The sequence below is a fragment of the Thrips palmi genome, unplaced genomic scaffold (assembly GCF_012932325.1).
Source record: "Thrips palmi isolate BJ-2018 unplaced genomic scaffold, TpBJ-2018v1 HiC_scaffold_16, whole genome shotgun sequence".
NCBI classification, from domain to species: Eukaryota; Metazoa; Arthropoda; class Insecta; order Thysanoptera; family Thripidae; genus Thrips; species Thrips palmi.
In genome coordinates, this window is record NW_023144625.1 from 13,266,442 (window position 1) to 13,278,098 (window position 11,657).

Below are 11,657 nucleotides of genomic sequence, written 5' to 3' on the forward strand. Positions count from 1 at the left end.
GCGGACACGTGGGTCTGGTCCGCAGCACGGCGACGACAGCGTCGCGGCTCGCACGAACTCGCAGCCCGTGGCGGTATCTTTCAGACGTGAACAGAGTGGGCAGCGGGGAATAAAGGAATAATTGATCCAGGCGCCCCCAATCAGAGAGCACAAAAAGGTGTGCGGGCGGGGCGCGGCGCGGAGGGGCGGGGCGCGGCGGGGCGCGGAGGGCGCGGTGGCACGAAGCACGATGTTGTTGTTGGCGCAGGGCGTAAGTACTCGTGCTGCTGGGTGCGTGTGGGGCGGGGGGAGGGGTGGCGGAGCGGGCTGGGTGCCATGCCTGACCATGCCGTACCTGCTAGACGCTAAGAGGCACCGCAGTCCTGGAGCAATAATCCGTTCGTGACCACACACATACACACACGCACGCGCACACACTCACACATCCACGCACGCACGCACGCACGCGTGTCGGGGCGCGCGGGCCCCTCCAGCAGAGCAGGGCAGGGCTGGGGCCTAAGTGACGCGCGACCCTAGCTCAGCGCGGCGGCGTGCTGGCCCAGCTCAACATGGCGACTGAGGCTCGCCTGCCCTGGCTGCCTCGGCACTACGGGCGGGGCGCGGCGGGGCGCGGCGGGGGGTGGACGAGCGAGCCTGGTCGCGCGGGCTGCCTACCTACCGGGCCTGCGGGCCTGCGGGCCTGCGCAATGGGGCCTCCACCCCGCCAACACCCGCACAGCCTCCCGCGCAGCCAGTCACCCTGCCTCGCCTCCCACCCCCGCCAGCGCGCTGCAGCGGTCTCTCTCTGTCCACCGCCCGGCCGCGGCCTGGGCCCCGCTCTCTCTCTCTCTCCCTCTCCGCCCCGTTCCTCCGGCCGTCCTCTCAGCCTCTTCCTTTCCAACACTTTTGCAAGAGTCTCTCCACCTCCAGGCGACGCGTCTCCCTTTGTGGCCTCGCCGTGCTCCGCCGCGCTCCGCCGCTCCGCCTCCTCGCCGTACGGCCTCACTCATTCAACTTTGGCAAGCCCACGGCCGCTGTGCCGCCGTGCCGTGCCGTGAGTGCGGAGCGCTGCGGAGTGCGGCTGTGGACCTGGCGTGGGCCCCGAGTCCGAGGCAGGCTGCACGGCCCACCCGCCCCGCTGCCTTTGTGCCGACCATGCCGCGCAACGACCCACCGACCCACCGCGACCCATCGCGACCCTCCGCGACCCACCGACACACCGCGACCCACCGCGACCCACCGACACCGACACACCGCGACCCATCACAGTACCCGCCTTTCTTGGCATTTGTTCCGGCCATAAGGTGCGTAACCACCCACCCACCCAAGAAGAGGCCACGGGGGTTATGAACCCGCTGGGCCTTTAATAAGGCGTCGGAGGTTGAACCTTCCTGCAAGTAGGCGACTAAAGAGGCATGCCGGAAAGCCTCCGCAAAAGGCAAATCGGGGACGCGCTTGACAACCACGGCCCGCACGGGAACCGCGGCACGCGCACGCCATAGCCTGTTCCAGCCATCCGACCGCGACCCACCATGCCCCACCCACCTGCTTTCCACGGTCTTTGTTCCGGCCATAATGCCCCGCATGGCCCACCCGCCGTGACCTTTGTTCTGGTGTTCCGGCCGAGCCCCACCAGCCCGGCCGTCTCATGGACGGCGTTCCGGCTGGGCCAGGCGGGCCAGGCTGGCCTGGGCTACCCAAGGGGCCACTCCAGGCTGCTTCCGCTGCGCCACTCCGACGGACGCGCGCCCAGCCAGTGGCGGCAGTGGCCATCGCCGCCGCGTCGACGCGGAGCAGCGCGGAACGGCGCGGAGGCACAACCGGAAATATCTGGTCGAAAAGAGTTCGCGATCGGCAGATGAAGGGCCATCCGTGCAGGGGGTGGCCCGCGGGGTGGGTCCGCGGGGTCCATGGCCACGCCGTTCCCCTCGCCGGCTCTGCCTCGGTGTTCGGGTGGGAACCACACTGAGAGACATGATTGGACCCCACGACTAAAAGTTTAGGTGTGGTATCCAAACTTTTTAGGCCCATTTGCCTTGACTAAAATATTAGTGGTTGGGACTAAACAGCATGTCTCAACAGTTTAGGCGTGGCAGCTAAACACATTCAAAACTCTATTAAAACAGTTTACGGGTGACAGCTAAACCTTTCTTCCGGAGAAAGAAACAACGTTTAGATGGATCTGTGAAGTGATCTTGTCATTCCAGTAAATAGTCTAAAGCTCTAACTGAACATTTTAGTAACAACTAAAGCTAATGTTATTAGCTTGTTTTATTTTTTCCTCTTAAAAACCAATATTGCCCTCTGTTTCGGTTCGCGAACGGGAGGGTGGCGGGCCGAGGCGGGCGTGGGCGGACGGCCTCCGAGCAGCATTGCCCGCAACAGTGGCGGAAGGGGTGGGGGCAGCTCAGCCGGAATGGACTGTGCGTGTTGAAGAAGGCGCCGCTCTGTAAAAGCCAGCACAACACTCTGAGCTCAATTCAATTACTTATTTAATTTTAAAAATACACTACTGAAAGATTCGACCTTTTGAAAGGGCCTCGTGCATCATGATCAAGACTGTTTCCGCTGCTGAGTGGGAAGGAACTCGTCGGTGACTTCTCTGCTAGCAGTGGGCATGCAGTACCTTCTCCGAGGCCTGAGAATCCTGCAGCCCTCAAGTCAGTGGCCCAGGGCTCAGGTCTGCAGGTCCCGGCAGCTAGTCCGCGGCATGCAGGGTGGCGGCGGCAGCGGCGGCCAGGAGCCAGAAGCTGCCATGCCAGGCCCTTGGCCCTGCGTAGCCCTGCGGAATAGCCCCCCCAGCAGAGTCGCTCTCTCTGCAGCCTACAGGACTCGCGAGCCCCGCCTCGTTCGCACTCGGTGCGTGCCGAGCCGAGCCAAGCCGAGCCGCGCCGCGCCGAGCCGAGTGGAGCCGAGCCGAGCTGAGCCGAGTGGAGCCGAGCCGAGCCGAAGGGAGCCGAGCTGCTCCAGTTATTGATCGGAGCACGTGTCGTCCCCGTCCCGGACCGGAGACGCTATGCCGCCGCTAGACCCCCTGCGCCTCCTAGCGGATTTTCTGGAAACCACTGCACTCTATCTGCCCCAGCCTTACCCCAGCCCCCGCCGCCCTTCCCCGCTCCGGGGATACTCCCCCTCCCCGCCTGACCGCGCCCCACGCCACCCCGACCCCATTTCGCACTGCCTGTTACCCCGACCGCCTCCAACTCAGTCCCGCTCCCTTCCAGGATTGGACTAGGAACACCTGGAAGAGGTGTCTGATCTGCCCCTCCCTTCAGCCCACTTCCCTCCCCCTTCCCCTCACCGGGTCGGCTCGCCAGTGGATTGAATTTTGTAAATTCTCGGCACGACTTCACCCCCACCCCTCCCCTCCCTCTGCTCGCTTTCACGCTCGCAGTGGCTCAAGGGGAGAGGTAAACAGAAAAAACGAAAACGAAAACGGCTTACTGGGGTGGCGCCGTTTGTTTCAACAAATTCGAATCCTCGAAACCAAGAGGGGAAGGCAAATCGGTGTCAGAATATAAAACTATGCCCGTGGTTTCCTCGTCGGCTGTGAAATTTTGTTTCCATTTTTGTTTGTGTTTTGTTGATTTTGTTTTAACTGTGCTCGGACGACGTGACGACTGTGTGCAAGTGGGAATCATTCGGGTAGGTGGCGCTATGCGCTCGAAAATGTCGCAAATCCAGGCTAAGAAAAGAAGACAAGAAGCAAGGGGGAAACTCCCGAGTCAGAGGGAGGGACTCTCTTCGCGAACAGAAATTTGAAGCGCCCGCGCAACAAGTCCGGGGATTGCCGCGTTGCCACGGTGCTCGCGACGTCGGGGGCGCACTAGAGGGCGCACCAGGCACAGCGCGCCATCTGCCGGGGGGTGGCGGCACTGCGGCGCCGCGCCTTGCTGGCCGTGCTCCTCGCCAACGGAGCGGAGCGGCGATACCCCCGCCGCCAGGTCCACTCCGTTCACTCCGCCGCCGCCGCGCCGCCCGGCTGCACCGGCACACTGCACTGGAACGGGGAGAGCCTACCGGCAGTTGCTCACTCGAACGCTAAAGGTCTGTTGAGACCGGAGACCAATCAGATGAGAATGATGATGATCATGATGATGGGGAGGAGGATGGGGAGGAGAACGGTTGCTCGCAAGGATGCATCGGTCTCAATTGCGCCCTTACAGGGCCAGTAGCATTTCGACAAAAAGGCCTTCAAAATATTTATTTCTGACGGGTCAGCTCAAGTTTCCCATCCCTTGGTTCCCGCCTGGTCCTGTCGCGTTTCTCATAATGTCATAATTTGGCCCCGCAATTCTGACCATTCCATGTGCGGTGTATCTCGCTAAGTTTTCGGGCTGCACTAACGAGCTCCTTCCCCCCGCGAATGCCGGCGACTGCCGGCGAATGCCGTTTACTCGTTTCCACGCACGACCGTTGCGATAAGAGCGACCAAGAGACGTTGGAGACGTTGAGGTGGGTGTGTGGGGGTGCGGGGATCGGACTGGCCCTCGTCCAACCCGATCCTCGACCCTGCAACGGGACGCTGCTGGACATGCTGGACCAGACCAAGACACCCGTCGTCTTGGCCGGCGCGCCCGCCCGCCACCTCCGCCCACCCCCTACAGGTTAGGTCAGGTTGGGCCGGAGGGCGGGACCGGTTTTAAAGTCCTGCCCAGTCTTAAAAGCCAACGCGTTTCGCGTAACCGCCACCCACTGAATACCTCCCTCACGCACCGGATGCCCCCCTTTTTCACACACACACGCACGTACAGACACATGCACAGACACTCGCATTCACGGGCACACACAGACACAAACATGCACACACACGCACGCACACATTCGCACTTCCATACAAAGCCACTCAAGACGGGGTACAGCCTCTACGCGGCTCCCGAAGGAAAGACGCAGAGGAAGTGCGGGGACAGGGGGTGGGGGTGGCGGAGGGGTGCGTCCGTCTCGGGTCCGGCTCGCAGCGCGAGAAAGGTGCAGAGGTTGTCGGGGTCGTGGGAGTGCTCCGGGTGCAGCGCCGTGCAGCCTGCAGCACACGCAGCCAACCTGCTCCGCCACCCTGGGCCACCCCCACGACGTCCACGAGGTCCACGACGTCCACCCCCATCCGCAGCCGAGACGCCGCCGACTCGTTCCCGACACCCTTCCGGACGGGATCCCCAAACCCGACACTTGACCTGCCCCGTCCAGTTCCCCCTCCCCCTGGTTTCTCATCTCCTTCCCCTCACCCCCTCCCCCTCCCCCTCGGCCGAATTGGCGCTGACGTGTTTCGGAACGCAAGCCGGCCTGTGGGACGCGGCCGCTACCCGCTACCCGCCGCCGTTGCCTCTGTCGTGACCGACTTTCCAAGCGTACCGCCACGACGGCAACGGCCGCGCGGGCACCGCTTTCGCATTCCGTCTCTCTCGCGCTCATGGGGCGTTCCGAAGAGGTGCGAACGCGCCGTTCGGAATCAACCCGCGCGTTATATTTGCAGGCGACAAGCCCCGCGGCGGCGGCCGTTGTGGCATCTATGCACCTGCAGGAGGTAATGTCAGCCCGCCCCGCCCCGCCAGGCCGGTAGCCGCCCGACTGCGGCACGGCGACGCAGAGGCGGCGCCTAGTTTCGAAAGGGGGATCAGAGAGGAGCGGGGCGGGGCGGGGCGGGGCGCGGCGCTGGGACGGGGATGGGGCGGGGCGGAGAGGGATGGGCGTTCCGGGAGAGGGGCAGGGAAGGGGAAGGGCGGATCGATCCTGCGGGTCCGGCCGGGAGAACGGGAGAACGGGACGCGGGAAGAGCAGGAACGCGGAGGAGCGACGCTGTTGGCCTGAGCCGCTGCGCTGGGGCTGCTGGGGCTGCTGGGGCTGCGCAGGCTGGGGCTGCTGATCGATGGGGTGGGGCCGCTGGGCCGCTAGGGCCGCTGGAGGGCTGGTGGAAGGGAGGGAGGGCCCGGCAGCGTGGCGTGGCGTGGCGCGGCGTGGCGTGGCGCGGCGTTGGCGGCAGGGATGAAACGCCGCGCAAACGGGGCTTCGTTATTTATTCCTTTGAAAGTAAGTTTTCCTTCGGTCGGTCACTCAATCACTGAATCAGCCCAATCGGTGCAGCGCGTTCGCGTTCGCTTTGGTGCCGCGGCTGCCCTGAGCTTGCCGCGTGCTGAGTGCTGCCACGGCGCCGTGAAAGGCATTGCGCCGTGCGCCCTGGCTGGAGTGTTCGGAGCGAGTCGGCGGCGCGCCGTGCTGCGTGCTGTTACGGTGCGGCGGCAGGCGGAAATAGCGGCGAGCAGGACGAGGCGCCGCGGCTCTCATGTGGCACTGTCTCCGGGAGGAGGGGGAGGGGACGCCGCGGGGCGTAGCTCATCCGGACTCCGGCACGTCGGCGAAGGCCGCCAAGGCACGCCACGGCCCGCCAAGGTCCGTGAAGGGCCGTCGGAGCGCTGCGCTGGAGTGTGTCAGGGAGTCGCACGGCTCGGCGGGGCGCGGCCGGCGCGGCTGGGCCGCCAAAGTTCCTTCTAGGGGGGCGTCAAGAAACAGGTGGTCGCCCGGCCCCCGGCCCGGCTAGGCCCGGCCGGGGCACGCGGTTCACGGTTCGCGGCTCGGGGATGGATGACGGTAAACCATGAGCAGGGCGCAGTTTATTTCGGGAACGCACATCCACGGCAAATTCGAATGGGTGATGGGTGAAACGGTGAAAGGAATGAGGCGGGGCGGTTGACGGACAAAGGTGATGATGACGATGGTGATGGTGAAGATGAGAGGTGTGGAAAGGGGGTTGGGGGTGTAAGCCAAAATGGTTGGGGTAGGGGTTCCTCGTTGGAGGGGGCTGGGGGTGCACCCGGTAGGTTGGGGTGGGGTGGGCCCGCTCGGGGGTGTGGCCGGTGGAGGGGAGCGCATAGGGAGGGTGGGGTGGGAGCCCACTGGGAGGACAGGGCGGCGCGGTGCGGTGGGCGGGCGAGAGGAGGGCAGTTAGAGTTGCGAGGCCGGAGTGTGAGGAGCCCAGTCCCTCCACGTGTGTTGCCAGCCCAACCCGGTGCAGCCCGGCGTAGCCCGGCGTAGCCCGGCGCAGCCGAAGGCCCAAGCAAACCCTCAGCGAGCCCAAGCAAGCCGAGGCCTAGGCCCCCAGAGCGTGGACGCGGAGCGGGCTGCCCGACGACGACGCCGAGGTGGCGCCTGCAGCAGCACCGGTGAGTACTGGAGCCGGCGCGGCCCGCTGCACCGCTGCAACGCGCCCCGCGCCCCGCGACGCCCCCGACGCCCCGGGACGCGCACGGGGACAGGGACGAGGGCCGGGTGGGGGTGGCCGCGTGCGGCGTGCCGGCGTGCCCTCGGGCGTGCCGGTACCAAGTGAGTGTCTTGGCGTGCAGCGCATCCGGCGCCCGCCTCGCAGTGACCTAGGGCATATAACCTCTCTCTCTGTCTCTGTGTTCCCCCACTTTGCGTTTCTCCTGTGGTCCAGGTTAGTTCTTCAGATATACCCCTTCGGCACCGTTCAACTACTGTCAATTCGTTCTCCTCGAGTTGATCGCACGACCGGTTTGGTTTCCTCAATGCACCGGATGTGTGGATCTGGAATTTCTCTCGACAGTGTACACGTTGATGACCGGGCCGGCACTCGTGTCACAATGCGCCACGCCGTGGCCTTGGCCGTGGCCGCGTCGCGACGAAATCGTGACGACGCTGCTGCTGTGACGGCGTGCACGGCGTGAGACGACCGGCGTGACAAGACGCCTGTGACGTTTCAAGGTATTGTTCCAGCGTGACGAAGAGTGACGGTGGCGAGGTTGGCAGGGCAGTGTGTTTGTTCCAGCTTAGACTCTTTGGCAGAATTTCCAGACGACGTATGTGTACAGATACAGAGAATGATCACTTCACTAAGCTTCATGCTCATGACCACGCCAAATCATCCTTTTGTCACGTTTGGATCGTCCTCGCCGTACATTGTTGCATTGTCATTTTTCATTTCTCATCCATCTCGGCTTTCATGTTCATTGACGACGCATAGCCCCTTGTAGGTCCGCAACTCATAATCGAATTTCGGGTTCTGTAAATAAGATTCTGACGTCGTGGACGAATTGGTTGCCGCGGTCCACTCGACGTGCGCACCGAAATAACTCCATGCCAAACAGTGTCGCCGTCATGTCTCTCTCTCACACCTCTGCGCGATGCCCGAAAGAGAGAGTGTGAGAGAGAATGTGTGTAAGAGCGTTGAGACTGTGGCGCTCCTCCGCCGCGGCGGTTGTGGGCTGTGCGCTGTGCGCCCGTCGAGTCGGGCATAGGCAACCCGTTCCACTGACAAGACGTTGTGTTGCATTTTCTCTCAAGTCGGCGTCTTGTAGCCACTTAGATAGTCTCCCAACGCACAACGCAACCCCACTCCTCCCCGAAATCCCCCCTCCCTCACCGCCCCAGGAATGGATGCCGGAATGCTGTGGCGGCACTGACACACTGACAGCACGCCTCCGCAGGCTGATTCCTAGCGGCGGCGGTTTGGTCGCTCTGCCACTGGAAGCACTGCTCGGCCTGCAGGGCGTCGACGTGAGCGGGAGCCGCTGCGTGTTGTCCCTCCACCGGGACGTGAAAGCATGGTCTGTGTGTACAGAACGGAGTTGCAGGCGGGCAAATACTTACACACTCCGAACAAATTGCTTCGCGAGACGAGGCGCGCCCCTCCCCACGCGTCAGGCTGTTGACGGCCGCTGGGATGACGTCCTCCCGCGGTTCCAACAAGTAGGGCAGCACGGCGGCGTGCAGGGCGGCGTGCAGGGCGGCGTGCAGGGCGGCGCCACGCCGGCTAGGAGGCGGTGATCGCCTCGGCGGCCCGCGCCGCCCCCTCCGCCCCCAGTCCGCCCCCTGGAGGCCTGAAGCAGTGCGTGCCGCCGCCCCCTGGCCCTGGCCGCCCAGGCCGCCCTGCCCGCCCCGCGGACGCCGAGGCTGAGGGCATGCCGCGCTGCCGCGTGCATCCGGGGTGTCGCGACGACCGCAGTCGGGCAGTCCGCACGGTCCGCACCTCGCGGGCGGGCCAGCCCTGGGCCAGGCCGCCACCTCCACGGCACCCGGGCCACCCGGCCGACGTCCTCAACGTGCGTGGCACCGCGTGGCCGCCACCCCCGCCCCCCGCCACCCCCGACCTCTCCCCGCCCCGCGATACCGCCCCCAGTGTTGTCAGAAAAGCAGGCAAACACGCCGGTGTGCTGCGCGGGCTGCGTCTCACCCGGCGTGCTAGGTGACTTCTCAACCGCCGCACGCTAGTGTACTTCGGGGCTGCGCGCTGCGCTTTGCGTGCACCCCAACACTGGCCGCTTCCGATGCCACCCAGCAGGCTGCCCGCGACACCGCCCCCGATGCCACCTGCACTGCCAAAAGCGAGGCCCGCTCCCCGTTGCGACCTCCGATGCCACCCTCGACTATGCACCGCCGCCGGGGCCGCCCTCCAAGCCCCAAACGCAGCGCGCCCCGGCCGCGGACTGCGCGGCTGGGCACGCTGGGGTGCTCCCTGACCTTGCTTCCCTCCGATCTGACCCCGCGCCACGCCTCGCCGCGGGGTGGGCCGTCACACCAATACGCCTTTTCCTCCCTGCGGCCGCCGCCTTTAGCCGCGAGGCGAGAGCGGTGGTGAGTCACGGCCGAGTGCGCGGGTTCGAATCCCAGCTCCGCGCGGGCACTTGCACGCAGTTGGTTATAGTGTAAATGACTCCTGCGGCCTAATGGCGCTGATGATGATGATGTGGGTGCGCCCAGCCTGAGAGCACGCTTCCCAACGCGGCCTGCGGACATTGATTGTTGCCTTCGTGCCGTGACTTCTGCTGCTCTCGAAATCTGTTGGCTCGGCCTGAATTAATAGTATGCACCGCCTGGCTTCGCTCGGCGTGCCTCGGCTTCACTCGGCGCGGCGAGTCTACTTGGTGCAGAATTATTGATCAGGGTGCAGTGGACGCAGGCAGCACTGGCAGCAGGCAGTGCCGCCGGGCGCGGCGGAGCGGCGTAGAGACAGAGACAGACAGAGGCGGCCAGAGAGACGCCACCGTGCGCCGCGCGAGCGAGAGGCACGGCGCCAGAGAGGGTGCGCGAGAGAGACGGAGACTGGGAGGCGACGGGGAGTGAGGAGGGGGTGCAGGGGTCGAAGGGGAGCTGCCGCTAGCTTGCCGCTAGCTTGCCGCCGCCTGGTTGGCTGCCGTCCGGAGGTGGGGGCAGCAAATCGATAGCGGCACAGCGGCTCCATTCCGAAACGGCGCCCCCGTCGCCGTCTCCCTCGCACTCGCGGTGCGTCGCGTAGGGGTGCGAGAGAGGCAGAGTGACGGGGGCAGTGTTCGGAACGGAGCTGCAGCCGCCACGAGCGAGGCAGCGACGCGGCGACGTAGAGGCACAGCCTGGGCACAGCCTGGGCACAGCGCGCCGCGGCGGCGTCCTCGTCCTCGCGATGCTCCCCGTTCGCGTCGCCGTCCTCTCCGGTCAGCGCGCAGCACCGCGCAGCCGTCTGGCGGCGCGCCGGCCGCGAGGCGTACGCTCCGTCGCACTCGGTGCCGTCGGGAAGAGAGAGGGCGCGACTGAGAGGGGCGACCATTGAAGTGGTCTGAGATAACAAAAAAACAAAACGAATAAAATGGACGGACCTTAAAAAAACGGACGTGCTTTTCTGCATGTTCGGAAAACAGAAAATGTAACTGTCGCTTACCACATGCCTTTCAAATTTGCTGAGTGGAACTTTTGAATCCAGTCAGCAGCAGTCAGTCCAGGCAAATTGACGAACCGGCGAGAGCCCTTTCAAGCACACACCCCTCGGCAATGGAATAAAATTACCCCCCCCCCCCGGGCAGCAAAAAAAATGTATACAATTGAAACGGATTTCTTGCCACTGCGAGCGAATAAAAGATTGAGTCCGATCCCCTCGTCTGGCGAGTCCCGTGCCGGGAGGACAGGTGAAGTCCCCCCCCTCTCTTTTTCCTTTCGTGTTCCCGCGCGCTAATGGGAGTCGGCTAGAGTCGGCGTGCGTGACCCGACCACACTCAAACAGGCCAAGCAGTGCACCGTCCAGGCCGTCCAGGTGCAACGCGAAGGCGGCCACGCCAGGATGTCGTCGGAGCAGCGGCGCCGCGGCGCCTCGCCGGCAGTCGATTCGGGAATCTATCTATCTATCTTTCTGGCGTGACGGCGACGCTGATGGATGCACGGGGAGGGGGGGGGAGGAGGGCTTTATGGCACTTTGCCGTACTGACGACGAATCGTTAGGAAATCACGATTCCGGGATCCGGGAATTCCCGCGCGCGCTCGGAACAAAGGAAGGGAAGGGCGGGACAGCGCGGCGGCAGCGGCAAAGGGGAAAGCGAAAACGAACGAAAACGCCCCGACTGAACCCACTACAGAGTTGGTCCGACAGTCCCCGCGGGTCTTTATCTTTCTCTGTCGCTGCTGGCACGGTCCGGCTGCCCGGTCACTCCGCCGTTCTCCGTTGGCTCTCCTCTCTTTCTCTCTTCATCTCTTCTTCTCCCCGTCTCTTTCCTTTCTCTCTTCCTCTCATCGCCCTCCCCGCTCCCCGCCCCTGCGGCTTCCCAGCTACCCCTAGCACGCGCTGCGCCTGGCGTCCGCCGCGGCACGGCACGGCACGGCACGGCTGTGCGCTACTGCACACAGCACAGCGCGCCGCCACGCTCCGCGCGATGCGAGCGCGCTGCCGGCGCCGGCGCCAGGCGGGGCTGGCCGGGCTGGCAGCC